At 49.7% G+C, this 16662-nt stretch overlaps 1 pseudogene; it reads right to left on the bottom strand.

The window, feature by feature from the left end:
• Positions 1–936: 936 nt before the first annotated feature.
• On the bottom strand, positions 937–1577 carry LOC121012662 (60S ribosomal protein L32-like; annotated as a pseudogene).
• Positions 1578–16662: the final 15085 nt, after the last annotated feature.

The raw sequence follows: 16662 nt of genomic DNA, 5'->3' as shown, positions 1-16662 counted from the left end.
CAGTCTCCTCTAAAGAGTTTTCCAGCTGATGAGCGAACCCCTGACCTTTAAGCCCGGCCTTTAGAATTAGTACCTGTTTCCGCCTTATGGATGACAGTGCCTCTCATGAGGCTGGTCTGAGTTGTCTGGCGAGGTGCCTATCAGGAAACTTGTTTTTGAGTCCTGCCAGTGTAAATGTTCTGTCTCGTCTTTCTTGCTCTGCAGTAGGAGCCTGCAGCTCAATGATCAGCCAGGTGGCAGCATAAAGCAATAAACCCGAGGACAGGGGAGACCTCGGTGGCCGCTCGGTCCTCTGAACACGCGCTCCCCCTTCCCCATTGTTACCAGAGCAAACCTCGGACACATCCCAGCTTCTCATCGGGCACATCTGCTCTCAACTTCTCGTTCTCTGAAAGCCTTTGGCTCAAAAACGTCCCCCAAAGCAAAAACAAGCCGCTGGAAGAGAGAGAGCAGAGAACTTGTCTAAGGCTGAAATTCTGTGGTATGCCATAGAGAGCGGAGCAGATTGGTTTTAAGAGTCCTGTGGAGTCCTGTGGTCATCACTCTCATTTCCACGTCCACTCACATAGCCCCAGTTTTGTTCAGCCAAGTATTTGGGTTAGCGGTTTCACAGAGCCACAATGAGCAGGTGATTGATGATGGCCGCGTCCTCATTACATTGTGGATGATAGGAAGGGGCAAGAGGAAGAGCGGGGTTCTCAGAGAAGGCAGCTGTCAAGACACCTCAATTCTTGTGGGAGCTGCTTTGGGATTTTCTTAGTGATGCCCTTAACCCTGGCAGGAGGTTGAGTATTTCTCCCCCTGGTACTGAGAAGAGTAGAGGCATAGAGAAGCCAATGGATCACCATGTCTTGAGGTCACGTACAGTTCCAAAGGTGATGTCCTCGCCCTTTGGTTAGTTCTCCTCATCTTCGAAAGAACCCTGTTTTTTTTTTTTTGTAGTTTTTTGGTTTTATTAACACAAATACGACACGCACACAAGCTGTCTATTCACTTTCTTCGCTGTGCAGCTGGCATTGGGATTTGTGACGCTGATGGCTGGCTGGGCCGCTCTTTCCACACTGGCTTTGTGGTTCTTGGAGGAGACACCGTGAGAAATCTCTGCACAGTAAGATCTGTTGGGCATGGGCAGCACTTCAAGCTCCTTGACGCTGTGGACTAGGAACTTCGGGAAGCCACTGGACGACACGTGCTTTGTTTTCTTGTTGTTCCCCTAACCAACCAGGCTGGGCATCAGGATCTGGCCCTCGAATCTTCTGCGCACCCTATTGTCAGTATCTCTGGGCTTCTCCCAGTTGTGCTTTATTTTGACACTTCGGTGGGAATGGTGCCGGATGACCTTCTTGGTCCTCTTTTTAACGACCTTGGGCTTCACCAGAGGTCTGAGGGCCGCCATGATGCCGAGTCACAGATGGCCACCACCTCCGCAGGCAGCGCCGAGGAAGAGCAAGAACCCTGGTTCTCAATTCCCACAAAGAACATTGCATCTGTCACTAATTGCTTGAGTAATTGTACTTGTAACTGTACAGATCTCTGTGTCATTTTGGGGCACCGGGTGAATGTCTCCCGTACAGCAGGTCACGCAAAAAGGGAAGCAAATTAAACAGAATCCACGGGGGATTGTTTATTAGCGGATCTGCTCTGAGTAGACCCTGTGCTTCAGAGAGAAGTCCTATTTCCAGCTAACAATGTAGAATTAGTGAATAGACCGAATTCCTAAGAAAAGTCACTTTCTTTTGCTTCTCCAGCTATGAAGTATAAGGCTAATCCCATGGAGCCGTTCATAACAAACCTTAGAGTTCCTGTTAGCTGGCTCTAGTCTAGGACGGCAGGAAGAGATCACTTCTGTCCTGTCTAGTTTGTATCCTAGACGCAAACACGTCCCTAAGCTTTTGCTACATATTAAAGATTAAAGCATAAATTGGGAACAACCTAGGAGCCTCTCCAGCTTACTATCTTGTCTTAGGACCTCAGCCTAAAACATCGTTAAAGGGTCAGGTTCCGAGATTATCCATCTCAAATTTCCAGTGTCTTTTTCTTTATTTGGGTGGAGCTTTCTCTGGAGTTTCTTAATCTGTGTTGAGCTAGACTTACAGAATGCTATTCAGTTTAATCTAATAATTGGCCGGAATTTAATGCTGTGTGCTAGGCACATGTAGTAACTTATTTAAGCCAGACACGCACACACACACACACACACACACACACACACACAGCCTCACAGTCATTAAAATGAATTATAAGTTAGGAATTTAAAATATGTATTTTACTGGTCAGATACCATAGTTGGTGACATTTTCTGGTTAGCGATCTACATGACTGGGAGTTCTTACACTTGAGGAACATGAGACAGGTACCATTATTCATTCTTTCTTTTTTTTAATGTTTATTCATTTATTTTGAGAGAGAGAGAGAGAGCGAGCAGGGGAGGAGCAGAGATAGAGAGGGAGAGAGAGAAGCCCAAGCAGGCTCTGAGCTGTCAGTGCAGGGCCTGAGGGAGGGCTCAATCCCACGAGTGAGATCACGACCTGAGCCAAAATCAAGAGTCAGACACTTCACTGACTGAGCCACCGAGGCATGCTGGTACTATTATTATTTCTGATTGACAGATGTGGAAACTGAGGCCTAAGGAAGTAGGCAGAGGCTCAGCCAAAATCTTGAATGGTAGTGGGGGTATTTCTAAGATGAAGGGAAGAGTGGGTAATAGGGGAAATCAGCACTTTCTGCCACACCTGTTCTAATCCACGGAACAAATATCCATTGAGTTCCTGCTCTGAGTAGGGTTACATAGTTGTTAGGAGCGGAGCCTCCGAAGACATTCTGGCTATGGTTTGGGGCGAGTTGCTTGATTCTCTGAGCCCCAGTTGCCACTTCTGTGAACTAGGAGGCATAAAAGTGCCTGCTTCATAGAACTGCCGGGGCGTGGGGGACTGAAACGAACTAAAAGACCTCCAGATCGTGTGACACTGTGTCTGTCACATAGTAAGTACTCAATAAATATTAGCTGCTATCGTATGCACGTATCACATGGGCAATTTTATGGGCATCTCAGAACCCAGCCACCTGTATTGCGTAGGAAGGGTGAATGCCTATGCCAGACCCTGCATAGAACTCTGGGATGGCACAGGGCAGCCCAGAGGGGTAGACGTGTCACAAGGTGGTTCTGAGAGATGGCCTTCCAGAAGTTACTTCACAGGACTGGGATGAGTATTCTGGGTCACCATTGGGAGGGTTAGCTTGTTGGGAGTGAGCTGGTCAGCTAGAACTCCCACTCCAGGAAGAACCCCTAGACCATGACTTAGGCTAAAGATGTGGACTTTCCCTTCCCTTCCCTTCCCTTCCCTTCCCTTCCCTTCCCTTCCCTTCCTCCCTTCCCTTCTCTTCCCTCCTCTCCCCTCCCCTCCCCTTCCCCCTGTGAAGTGCTGAGACAGGTATGAAAGCAGCTTTGTGACTGGGGAACCTTCCACTGAGATCTGGCTTCTCCCTGATCCAGCCAAGGATGTGACCAGCCTGTGAGAGCATCTGAGAAACTCCTCTGCATCACAGAAAAATTAGAAGGAGATGTAAATTAACAAAACAAAACAAGAGCTCTAACTGGTGACCTTGGAGTTCCAGTAATGCGTATGTAGAGTGTTGTTTTTTTTTTTTTTTTTTTTTTTGTATTTGTAATAGGTAGAGACTCAAAAAGCTTGCTTTCTCCTTTGATAATATGTGTATTTTGGGAGGGAAAGAAGGAGAAACATAATGAAGTTTTTCCCCCTTCTTTCTTCTCTTTTTCCTGCTTTACTCCTACTTTCCTCAAACTCCTCCTTTTCCTTCCCCTAATTGTCATCACCACTGCCATAATCATAATCGTCACCATCTTCACCATTATCACAGGTTTAGTGGAAGGCACCAAAGCTTTGGAGAACACTGAGGTTTAGTCCAGACTTATATTAGCGCAGGAAGCAGAAACCACTCCAGCCGTGTGATACCGTAAGGGCAGAATTTAACACAGGTTAGGAAGTGGACTCTTGGTTAGGCCTTCCGTGAGTTCAAAAATGCCTAACTAGCCTGCCACAATTAAGAACTCAGCCAGGATGCTGCCACAGGAACAGCTGAGCTCCAGTGTATGTCACAGTCATGGATGTGGTCTGGGGTTAGGGTGGTTTCTATCATTTCTTTTAAAGCTGGTGACCACTGGAAAGTGACCGTAGAAACCCCCCCCCCCCCAATTTTTCACAACCTTCCTTGCTAGGAGCAGCAGCTGGCAGCAGGAAGATGGGCTCGTGGAGAGACCATTTTCCACGGGTGTCTTGCATCTTCACACCTTGTAGATGTATTGTCTGCTCAGTTCTAGACTGTCTTTTCGAGGCTGCTCCCATAGAAAATAGCTTTGGAGATAGAACATCCCCCTCCAAAGCAATGGGCAGGCTCGCCTACTATCCGCTGGAAAAGATTTGGGTTTGGGGCACCTGGGTGGCTCAGTCAGTTAAGCATCTGACTCTTGGTTTCAGCTCAGGTCATCATCTCACAGTTCGTGGGTTCGAGCCCTGTATCGGGCTCTGCGCTGATAGCAGGGAGCCTGGTGGGATTCTCTCTCCCTCTCTCTCCGCCCCTCCCCAGCGCTCTCTCTCTCTCAAAATAATAACTAAACATCCAAACAAAAATTTCGAAGGGGCACGTGGGTGGCTCAGCCGGTGGAGCGTCCGACTTCGGCTCAGGTCATGGCCTCACGGCTCGTGAGTTGGAGCCCCACGTTGGGCTCTGTGCCGACAGCTCGGAGCCTGGAGCCTGCTTTGGATTCTGTCTCTGTCTCTCTCTCTCTGCCTCTCTGCCCCTCCCCCACTTGCACTCGTTTGCTCTCTCTCTCTCTCTCTCAACAATAAATAAGCATTAAAAAAAATCTTGTAACTTACAAAAAGGTTTGGATTCTCCTGTGTATGCAGGGGTCACTTGGCCCTCTTCGTGTTGCCCTGGGGTAACTGAACTTTAAGGAACTGGCACAAGAAAATGCTGACAGTCTGGCTGCTGCTCTGCTGTCAGTAATAAGTCCGTTGTCTCCCACCCGAGAGTCTCCTGTCTTCTCCCAGCACCTACGACACTGGGGTAGACGAACTCGTTAGCTCGCGTGTAGAGCACAACCTCGGCCCCTTCACAGTTCTTGACAAGTCTCCCCTTGCTTCTGTCTTCCAGACGGTGAAGAAGCACATTGAATTTCTGGAACCTTATGGGTAACCTAGTCCTTGGCTGCAAGAGAGTCTGAATCACGGGGGTTTAACTTTCCTTCCTCTGTAGCGGGTCTGTCATCTAGTTGGGATTTATAACAATAGCCACCATTTCCTGGGCTTCCGCGTCACTGGGCACCGTGATGGGTGGGTTACACAAGTCATTGTGGATCCGCACAACCGTCCCACAAGACAGATAGTAGTTCACTCCTTTTCTTTTTGGAGAAAGTCCACCGGGATTCAGAGACGTGCAGGGCCGGCCAACTCCAAGCGGCCGAGTCAGAATCAGGCGTGGGCCTGCCTGACTCCACCTGCCTGGCTCCGTTCGCTCCTCAGTGGTGCTGTCACAGTGTAGCAGGAGGTGGTAGGTGCCAGGGCAGTCGTGGTGGAAGTTTGATTTCCGGAAGCATTCCGAGAAGAGCTGGCGCTCGCTATCCTGGGGCAGGGAGAGGGAGGCAAGGCTCGAGGCGGGTCTTTCGGGAAGAGTAGGACTTGGACGAATGGGGTGCACAGGGGTGGGGTGAGACGGGGAAGAGAGAGGAGCTGGGAAGGACAGCATGAGAAGCACAAAAGTGTGTGTTGGGGAGATGGTGAATCTCCTCGGGGTAGAGGAAGTGGAAAGGTCTCACGTAAAGGCTGGTGAGTTCCAGAATAAGACTTGATCTTACAGGTCATGGCAGGAATAGCAAACTGCCACCACATGTGATAGGGGAAAATCTGTTCTAAGATGGCCGATGGGACTGAGACGGAAATTCCGGTCCCCAACTGAAGACTCCCCTTCCGGGTTCTTCTTCCGACCCCGCTTGCCACGCGTGAGCGCCAGATTACTACTAATGCGGAATGCGGAAGTCACAGACTATAAATCGTCCCCTCTGCTTACACTGGAGACCTCGATGTAAGGCTCAGCCTCTGGAGAGTTACCTCCTCTGAACCTGCTGGTGTGAAATAAACCTCCTGCCTCCCAAGACCTCCGAGGGCCGCTTGGTTCTTCCGCCGGGGGATCCAGACCAGGTTCCGTCACGCGTGGCCCCCATTGCCTTCTCTCTTCCACTGACTTCTCTCTCAAGCCAGGTGATTCCTGGGAAAGAGAGCAGCTCCCCATTTCTCGCAGCCAAGCAGTTCCGGGAGGGGCAGGTGGCTGCCGGTTCAGCCATCAGGGCAGCCTGTCTCTGAAGGCCAGGGAGCCAGCCTCTTCCCCAAATTCTCCAGTGCAGGACCAGCAGAAGGAAGGCGTTAGCATAAAACGGAGAGGGAGCATGGAACGTAGCTCACATTAGCAGACAATATTGCTTTGATTGCAGACAACACGCATGAATTGAATTGATAAAGGAATCTTCCCATCAAAGCCAGAAATGAGTGGAAATTAACTTTAACAAAGTAAGCAACTGTGCTCAAGAGACCGAGAGAAGAAACCTGCCGCATACTTTGTCCATGTCAGAGACTTCGAGGAGCAAAGTGTTCAGGCCCATCAGTGAGCGCAAGAGTGATTAATAAACACTTACGCGGACATTCATCTGACAGGCGACTGACAAAGCCCCACAATGATGGGGAGAAGGGGCATTTCTTCTTGATGGATGTATCTGAAATGCTCATTTACTCCTTTTTGATGGATTTAAATGTCCAGGTATTCTCTCTCCACAGAAATTGATTTCTGAAATGGTGCTGGGTTAAAAATAAGGGCTAGAAATTTAACCACATCGATGTGGCAGAAAATGTATTCGTCCCCGTCATCAATGCATAGATTGAAATGTGCGGTAGTTTAATGGGGGCTTGCAGGGGGCGGCGTGGGGGAGGGCTACTTATTCTTTTTTAAAGTATGAAGTGAGAGACGGCTACTGAAATCACTTCGCCTGAGATTGCGTAAACAGCATTAGAGACTAAATGCTAGCCTTTTTCTCCCCAGTCCGAAATGGTTGAAAAATGATCTATTGGAAACCAGTTCTCAGAGAATAGGCTTCCATTTGGACTTACTAAGATTTGCATCGGGTCTGAATTTTCCAACGGAGGAGGCGTGAATGTGGCGGCAGAAGACCGATGAACGTGGTTTCCAGAAGGCAGAGAAGCTCCCGTATTCGGGCCCCCATCCACTCTCCTCTTCCCAGATGACAAGGCAGGGTTGGGTCTGCCGCATTGCGTTACCCGCCATCGGTCCCATCATCCCTTTCTCTGCCTGTGAAGCTCTGCCCCACGCGGGCTCCTGGCATTCCCCTTGGAAGTGCCCTTTGTCTGCTCCAGGCAAGACCTTGCAGAAGTGTGCGTCTGAGACAGTGAGCCCTGTTGGTTTTGCAGTTGTGCAGTTTCGACCCACGCCAATGGTATGACGATGCGAAAGGTATTGTCAGGTGCAAGTCTCCCTGGAAGAGAGCCTCCAGTAGTCTCCAGACTCTCTAAGACAAGGCTTTGGGGGCTCTGTATAGGGCAACTGTAGTTGATCTCATCATTACCATTCCCAAAGACTCAGATACCATACATGGTCTCATGAATCTTAAAGTAATATAGAGGAGGCACTCTTAAAGGCCCTAAGACTCTATTTTCTGGAATGTATACCTGGGCACCAAAGCACGATTCATGGTCCCTACCAGCCCCACTCTCTCCCTGGAGGGGCCGAACAGACCGTAGTGGCCAGACTGTCTTCGGGCTTTTGGCTTTCATTGCTGAAAGAATTTGATAAAGTAAAGAATGTTCTCCAGTGCTCTAGAGGGTGGCACGGTATCTGTTAGGAATCCTCCCAGCCGCAAATGACAGATAATTTGACGGACAGTTTTTTAAACACACGGGACATATTTTTTCCTAAAAAGCAAGCAAGCAAACAACAACAACAAAAGAAAAAACCTGGCTATGTAGCAACACTCTTAGGAGACCCAGGCTTTTCTTATCTTTCCTCTCTCCTCTTTCCTGGCCTCTTTCCTCTCTCTTTCCATCCCTAGTCTGTTGTCTTTTGTCTTTTGTCATGTTGGCCCCTGCACGGTGGACAGAAGGCTGCTATGTTCCAAACCACCCATGCTCCAGGCAGGGAATAGTAGAAGACACATGGACAAAGGATGGGCCACTGCCTTTTCATCAGGACCCAAAACTTCCCGGGAGCTCCTTTCTGCTACATGCCACCCTTCCTGGAAGAGAGCCTGGGGACAAGGGAGGCGGGTGGGGATCAGGTCAGCCAAGTACCAACAGCAGGGACCACACAACAGAGAATGAAGGGAGCACTTCTGAGACGGAAACCGTGATCAGGGACATCTCGATCAGCTTGGGCTGCTATAACAAACACCATAGACCGGGGGTGCTGAAACAACACAAATTTATTTTCTCACAGTTCTGGAGGCTAGAAGTCCAAGATTAGAGTCCAGGCGAGTGCTCCCTTCCTGGACATCTTCTCATGTCCTCACATGGTATGTCTCTCCCTTGAGCAGAGAGAGCGAAAAAAAAGCAAGCCGTCTTCCTGTCTTATAAGGGCATTAATCTGACCGACAGGGGTCCAGTTAATTACCTCCCCAAGCCCCACTCCTATTACTATCATCTTAGAGGTTAGCATTCCAACATTTGGATTTGGGGCTAAGACACAAACATTTAGCCCAGAGAGGGATGATGAGGATTGTAGGGTAGGTTTTCAAAAATATTTTTAATGTTTTGTTTATTTTTGAGGGAGACAGAGACAAAGTGCCAGCGGGGAAGGGGCAGAGAGAGAGAGAGGGAGACACAGAATCCAAAGCAGGTTCCAGGCTCTGAGCTGTCAGCACAGAGCCCGACGCGGGGCTTGAGCTCATGAACTGTGAGATCATGACCTGAGCCCAAGTCGGATGCCGGTCTAATTGAGCCACCCAGGTGCCCCAAGGATTGTAAGGTAGGTTTTTAAGTGAGGCTGACCCAAGATTTGCCGCCGCTGGGTCCTGACACCCTGCAGCCTACCAGGCTCACCGTTTCTTTTCATATTTGATTGTAATGGCTTGTCTCCCTGCCCGATCCCAGGAACCAGGGAGGTCCAGTGCCTCCCCAGCTTTCTGAGGATCCCTGCATCCTGCCCTCCCCTCCCCTCTGCAGTATGACCTCTCCTGCTCCACTGTGTCCTTCCTCCTTTATTCTAGAAGGCACCGTCAACACAGGGCTCTCACATGCCCTGATGTTCTCCTTCCAACTCATCGAAACCCAGGAGTATGCGAATATCTTTCATTCATTTCCGTTGGCTGGCGTTTACTTTAATCAACCTCTTGGCTAAGGAATTAAACAGTATTTAGGACAAAATCTTTCTCAGAATGGTGAGTCTGCATTTTCAAAGCACGTGTTCTGAAGGATGATTTCCTTTTTCTTTTTTTTCTTCATTTTTAATCTAATTCTCAAGGGCTTTTCCGAACAGAGTCTTTCACCTTGAGAAACATTTTTTTTTTTCCATTGAGTGTTTTGGGCCGTTGTTTTTTATTGTGAACTAAACAGTCTCTATTAACTGAGCACTCGCTAATCTCACCTATTTTAATGGACTTTAAGGTCATTCATTTCCTAAGACCCAACAGTCATAGTTCTTTAAAAGAGAGTGGAAAAGGCTGAAGTTGTTTTTGTTTCGTTTCGTTTCGTCTTGCCACCCATTGCAAATACGAAAACGAAACTTTTCTATTTTCTTTAGTAATAGCTAAGGGCAGAGACCACCCATTAACCTCCCTCCAGTAGGCACAATCAATGGAGATTTAGAGGTTTTTTTTTCCCCTTAGTCTAGACTCCTGTTTGGGAATGAATGTTAGATGTCAGAATGAGGCACATTTCCTGCAAAGGCCCAAGGACAAAGGGACCTGCTGATCGCCATCCATGTGACTCCGAGAAATGCCAGAGCTGGAGCTCAGGTTTGGGGCTCTGTCATGGCAGGAGGCAGTGATGGATGGGGTTCCAGTGTGAGGGTTTGAGCTGCCATGAATGAGACACTCCCGCTGTGCCTGCTGGGGGCCGAGTTTTCTCCACAGTCGCAGTTGGCTGTCGAATCCCGTGCTGTTTCTATGACAGGCAGAACCGGGAGCTACTATTGACAGCATGTTGGGCGAGTGCAGGCCTGCATGTCTGAGCATCCTGAATTGGTTGGGGGGTGCGGAGAGTCAGAGGATGTTCAGAATCAGGCCATCAGGGATTTGGTAGAGCTCTGGAATGAAGAGGGGACACAAAGCTGCTTCCCTTTGATGGGGGGGGGTACCCCCAAGGCAGCTGGGAGCTCATCTTGGGCATGTGGAAGTACAACCCTGAATGCTGTCACCTCCACATCCTGCAGTACAGCCCTGGATTCAGCCGAGCCCCTCCAAAGAGGGAACTTGCTGTTGAAAGCATGACGCTTCCCTTGGGGGGAGGGGGGGGCCTCACCGCTAGGCTAAGTCGTGTATGTCTAGATCATCCGGGACTGTAGTGACTCGGAGAGGGGGTAACGGGGGAGATGCCCTTCAACCCCAGGAGCCATAAAGATGCAGGTGTGCTTGGAACTCACTGGAAAAAGAGGGAACTGGGCAGATGAGGGAACCAAGATGGCAGCCGGGGCTGGAGACGGAGAGCCACACGCCTTTGTGTTGGTCGTTCGTTCACCCATTGAACAGTCAGTTCAACACCCATCAACTGGCACCGTCCTCGAAGCTGAGGTCACGTAGACATGTCTAAGACACCGTCCGCGCCGTCCTGGAGACTTGCATATGTATAAGAAAGAAAGGGGGGCATGGGGAGCTCGTCAGGGTGGGTGCTTCTTGAACTGAGGTTTGGGCAATGAGAAAATTTCATGGTAGCCATATTTAAGAAGTCAGGCAAAAACAAGTGAAGTTCATTTTGATAATCTATATCTTAAAATCCAAAGTATTATCATTTCAACATGTAACCAGTATAACGTTATTAATGAGACATGTTATATTATTTTTCCAAGTCATAAACATCTGGTGGGTAGTTTGCACTCACCTGCACTGGAAGCGTTTCATAGCCACCCGTGGCTAACGGTTCCCGTACTGGACAGCACATGTCTATCCGAAGGGCCTGTTGGGCAGGCTGGGGCGTGGATGTTGTCCCAAGAGCAAAGTGAGTGTCGTTGAAGGATTTCCAAAAGGGAATGGCATGGTCAGTTTTGTGCTCTAGAAAGATATCTGGCTAGAGTGGGAAGAAAAACCAACTGGGGCAGAGTTGCCTTAGACCAGGCAAAAGGAAATGCCCCCAAAGAGAACACTGTGCAAGTGTGCGTGCATGTGAGCGTGTGAGAAAGAGAGGAAGGGGTGTATGTGCATCTTTCTTGGGAAATGCAGTTCATAGCATCATTAGAAAGCAAGATACCTGGGACGCCTGGGTGGCTCAGTCGGTTAAGCGACCAACTCTTGATTTCAGCTCACATCATGAGCTCGCAGTCGTGGGATCGAGCCCTGCATCGGGCTCTGTGCGCCTAAGATTCTTTCTCTCCCTCTGCCCTTCTGTTGCTCTCTCCCTCTCTCTCTCTCTCTAGAAAGAAAGAAAGAAAGCAAGCAGAATTTCTCATAATAAATGTGGCTAATTTAACCATGTTGTGTGTTTCTTGGTTTTCCATGCAGGCAACCTTCCAGTGCTAAGGTAGCAGACCTCCCCCTCCCTCCTAGTCCAGTCAGAGGCTCTCTGGGCTCGAGCCCCTGGAGCTGCTGGTGGGAGCCAGCACAGGCAGCCAGGAGGTTGGCAGTGCACTCTTGCCTCTCCCTAGAACACGGGGAAGATCCCTGGATCTCAGGACAGGTGGAACTGTGTTTTCCCAGCCACTGAGGCTTGCCTTTGAGCACCTTCTCTGAGCCTTGGCTTCCTTATCTCCAAGATGGACATCATAGCTCACCGGACAGGGCTGTTTGGAGAAGCACATGGGATAATATAGGAAAATGGCCTGGAACAGACCCCCATTGATGGCTGCCACCCAGTGAACACTTGGGGCTGTCTGGGTCTCTTTCTGTCACAGGCTCCCTTGCTGTGTCCAGCAACCTTGCTCCCCCTTCTCCTTTTAAAAGTTAGTGAATGGTGGCTGAGAAGTACTAAAGGGACCAGTGTGCAGCCATTATGTGCTTGTTTGCAGGCACACCATAAGTGGGAGTGCTCTGCCCTTCCCTTCCCTTCCCTCCCCTCCCCTCCCATCTCCTCTCTTCTCCTCTCATCTCCTTTCCTTTCCTTTCCCAAAAGTCTGACTCTCTACCCTTTCTGCTTATTTCCAGAATCCAGACTTCTGTCCCCTGCTTCTCAGCATATGCCAGCCTCAGTCTTCTCTGCAGGTGAGCATAACTGTAGCCGCCTCCTCTAGGCTATGATGACACTCACAAAGTCAGGCCTGTGAAAGCTCTTTGTTGATTGCATATCACCGGAGAAAATTGCTCAGGGCCTGTCCTGTCCTGCAAGGACATCCAGGGTATGGTGTCTTGTCTTGGTAGGGCTGGGGGTGGTACAGGGTGGGGGAGATTTAGAAGAAGTTGGAGAGGCTGCAGGTCTCAGGGAGAGAGCGAGGGGTTGGAATGGTAAACGTGCTCGCATACTTGTGGGTATGGCTGTGTTCTGAATGATTAGAGAGCTGCTTTGGTGTGTGAGTGGCCATCTTCCTTTGTTCTCCCCTTGGGTTGGGTGGAATCAGTGATCATTACCACGTTTGTTGGAAGCATTGTTCTAACCGGGTCTTGGTGCCACACGGGTGCCCCAGACACTCAAGGTAAATGAGACACCAGGGAAGCCCTTCTTGAATACAAAATTTGGTCCAGAGAAGTCTTGGAGATGGTCTGTTTACACAAGTGCCCATGAATGTAGGCAAGAAGCAAATTGCAAATCTCCTGCATCACCTGGGGCTACCACATGGAGCCCTTTGCGGAACTGGGTCTTTCTTGTGTCTTCAAGAGGGCACACACATCTCTAGTCTGTTCTGAGAGGTGGCCATGCCGTCGAGGCTGACCTACTGATACTTGGACACACTTCTAAGAGCCCATCTGGCTTAGCAGCAGTTCTGTGTGTGAAGAAGCTTGGGACATGCAGTCCTTTGGGTCTGGGTCAGGTGCAGGTTGCACATTATGAACAGTGTGACCTTGGGCAAGTCATTTACCTTCCCTAAGCCCAAGTGTTCTCAACTGCAAAGCAAAGCTAAAAATACTTGCTTTTCCGCATGAAAGGCGTGCACAACACAAATGAAAGGGTGTGGAAGATGCTCAGCAAACAGAATCTCTGGGCCAATGTATGGTACTATTATAATCTGTTCCATAAGGGACTGTTCCAAACGCACTGCAGGACCCCTGAGGAGGAAGCCTGAGATGATTGTGAGGGCTGGGTCCTGCTAGGGGCTCCCCACGAGTGCACCAGTGCCCAGAGCACTGCATCTGGGTTGTGCTGACACAGTTGGCCCTGGTTGATGGCCCATGCATTCACGCTCAAGCCTCTTGAGACCCCAGGCAAATCCAAGTCCCTATGGCCAAGGAATCTGGAGAACTTGGACTTCATCCAATTGCCAGTGGTTTCCAGAGGGCTCCAGGGCAAGCCTACTAATGACCTTGCAGGACTTATTTTCCTTCAGAGTTAATGACACTTGGGAGTTCTGATCCACATTCCCAAAGCTCCCAGCAGGCTAATGCAAGAGGGTAGAATACTCACTTACTGGTTTACGGTGAAAACATAGCGGTCCAGCTGACCAGATCAACACAGAGTTTCATAGTAGATGAGCTATGCAAAAAGCAGAATTGTCAGAATTATCGGTATTGATATCCGAAGGTTATTTAGTGAGCTTGAAATTGGAACAAAGGGAATTGCTTAGGTGAATTGAATAATAGTATTAGGACAGATACACTCTTTTCCCTGGAAAATAATCCAGCCAGGGAATGAGACAGAGTCAAGTTCTTGGTCAAACTGCCCTATTTCCAAAGACTGGATGGGCACTCCCACCATTGGTCTAGGGACTTTTCTTTTTCCGACCTTCTGTGATCAACCCATCTGTCTTTTCATTGGCATTTTCTTTTTTTAGCTAAGGTTCCCATCCAATCAGCTTAGAATGGGATCCTGCTGGTCTGGGATCCACGGAGTTTCCAGGTCTCTGCCTCCACTTTGTGTTGATTGCACAGTTTACTTCTACAGAGCAGTCTTATTCCAGATTTCCAAGTGCTTTGGAAAGAGAGGCAGATGGAGACTAGGCTGGGGGTGAGGGTGGAGTGCAGTGATTCCAGAAGGTCCATCAGACTTGGAGTCAGATGCCTACCCGCCGCTGGGGACCCTGGACTCAGGCCTTAGCTCCCGACAAGAGTAACTGATTGTGGGGATGGTGGTCAGGTAAACAGATGGGTCAGGTCTCCAGTACAGCAGAGGCTCATGGCTCAGTCAGGCGTCTTGGCTTTTCTGTCTGCCCCCAGGGCTCACCAGTTACAGAGAGAGCCACAAAGCCAAAGCCGTGCTCCTGGGCACCGGGTTGGGTTGGTTCAGGGGCTGGGAGAGGTGGACCCTGCCTGTAGGTGGGCTTGTGGCCTGCAAGGGTCTGATACCCTCCGAAGCATGGCACCAAGGCTGGTAAGAAAGGTTTGGAGAGAGGGTGATGTCGGCAAATGTAGGGAGAACCAATGTCAATCTCATGGTCCCAGTCTATGTTCTCTGATTCGTTTTGGAAGACTGTTTGCCCCGTGAAAGTGAGATCAGTATCTCCAGGTGATTTCTCCTCCGTGCCCTAGGCTCACCCCTAGCAGCTGGCTTTTGGGACAGGCCTATGGAACCTTTCCCAGACCATGAACAACCACTTGTCACTTTTATCCGCACTGGGTCAAAGATCCTGTGCGAGGGTAAGTGGTTCCAAGCGCTAGCTGTAGACAGAGAAGTTGTTTGAATCCCAGCTCTGCCACCTGCTGGCTGTGGGACATTGTGCAAATTAGTTAACCTCTACACCTCCTTGGTTCCATCAAGGGTAAACTGGGAGTGTTCAATTTTCACCTTACCTGTTCATCATGAGGGTTGACTGCCAGTTCCTGGTGTGAGCAGACTCTCAAGCAGTCTTCGTTGACTGACAAAATGAGGCGCTCCTTGTAAAGTTCTTAGGCAGTGAGTGACATAGAGCAAATGTTCAACAATCGTAAGTGTCCTGTGTAGGACCGCAGAGCTCAGGGCCCAGCCACGTGGGCCACCTGAGCCCACACGCACAGCCACCGAGAGGAGAGTGCCTATCTTTTGGTCCCTGGCCACATGCCCACAGCGTAAAGCTTCACGCTACACAACCAGAAGGCAACTTAAAACCGTGATGGCAGGGGCGCCTGAGTGGCTCAGCCGGTTAAGCATCTGACTTAGGCTCAGGTCATGATCTCATGGTTCGTGCATTCAAGCCCCACATCAGGCCCTGTGCTGATAGCTCGGAGCCTGGAGCCTGCTTTGGATTCTGTGTCTCCCTCTCTCTCTCTGCTCCTTTCCCACTCATGGTCTGTCTTCCACTCTCTCAAAAATAAACAGACATTAAAAAAAATAGAATTATGATGGCATTTTTTAAGTTCATTTATTTATTTTGAGAGAGAGAGAGAGAGAGAGAGAGAGAGAGGGAAGGCACGAGTGACCATGGGGGAGGGGCAGAGAGAGAGGGAGAGAGAGAGAATCCCACGCAGGCTCCATGCTGTCAGCACAGAGCCCAATGCGCGGTTCCATCTCAAGAACCCGGAGATCATGACCTGAGCCAAAGCCAGGAGTCCGATGCTTAACCAACTGAGCCACCCAGGTGCCCCCATGATGGCTTGTTTAAAGTGCTTCTGGTCAGGAACCCACACCCATCCAGGGACAGTGCTCTCTTTTGCACCCCCCCCCCCCTTCGCATGGATATGAGTGTCCATAGAGGGCATGTGCCTTAACTCACTTCTCCAATGCAGCATCTGAATTGGTACCCTCACAGAGAAGGCAACAAAGGTAGCCCACGTTATTTTTTGTTCTTGTGGCTAAAAGGATAGCGGCATATGTTCTCTTAGTGTTGTACAGACAGGCTTCGGAGCGTCTGTGAAACAGCCATTTCGTGTCTTGATGAGGCTTTATCTCCTCTGACGTGCATGGAATCTGCACAGAATGCCCAAGATGAAATAAATAGCTGCTGCTTTCCTTGGGGTTCACTCTACCCAGTGCTGTACCCTCACCTCCAGCCTGGGGGTCCGTCTTGCTTCCACATGACCCAAGTCCCCACCACATCTTCAAATGGCCTTCAGCCGAGAACCAGCAAGGCCAGAGACAGGTGCAGCTTTGGGATTTGCAGGGCCTGCGAGATGAAGGAAAAGACCCTCTGGCCATCCTAGCCCTCTGTCCGGCCAGCCTCCTCTGCCTGGTTAGACTTCCTCTAACCTTCCACAAGCTCAGAGAAATGGCTGTGATCTAGAGAGCTTGGTACCCAAGGGCTGCTTTGTCTGTCCATGTCACGGTGTAGGTCCGTCTGTGACTTCAGAGCTCGCTGGCCTCGCCCCCTTCGTGTTGCACAGTGAGCAGAATTTGGGAGATGGCTCCTGGTTGGAAAGCAGCCTGCCTCAACTCT

This window comes from Herpailurus yagouaroundi, unplaced genomic scaffold (assembly GCF_014898765.1).
Source record: "Herpailurus yagouaroundi ecotype Mexico unplaced genomic scaffold, PumYag 197, whole genome shotgun sequence".
Taxonomy (NCBI): domain Eukaryota; kingdom Metazoa; phylum Chordata; class Mammalia; order Carnivora; family Felidae; genus Herpailurus; species Herpailurus yagouaroundi.
The sequence above is the reverse complement of the archived record's forward strand: the minus strand, read 5'-3'. Positions and strand labels throughout refer to the sequence as shown.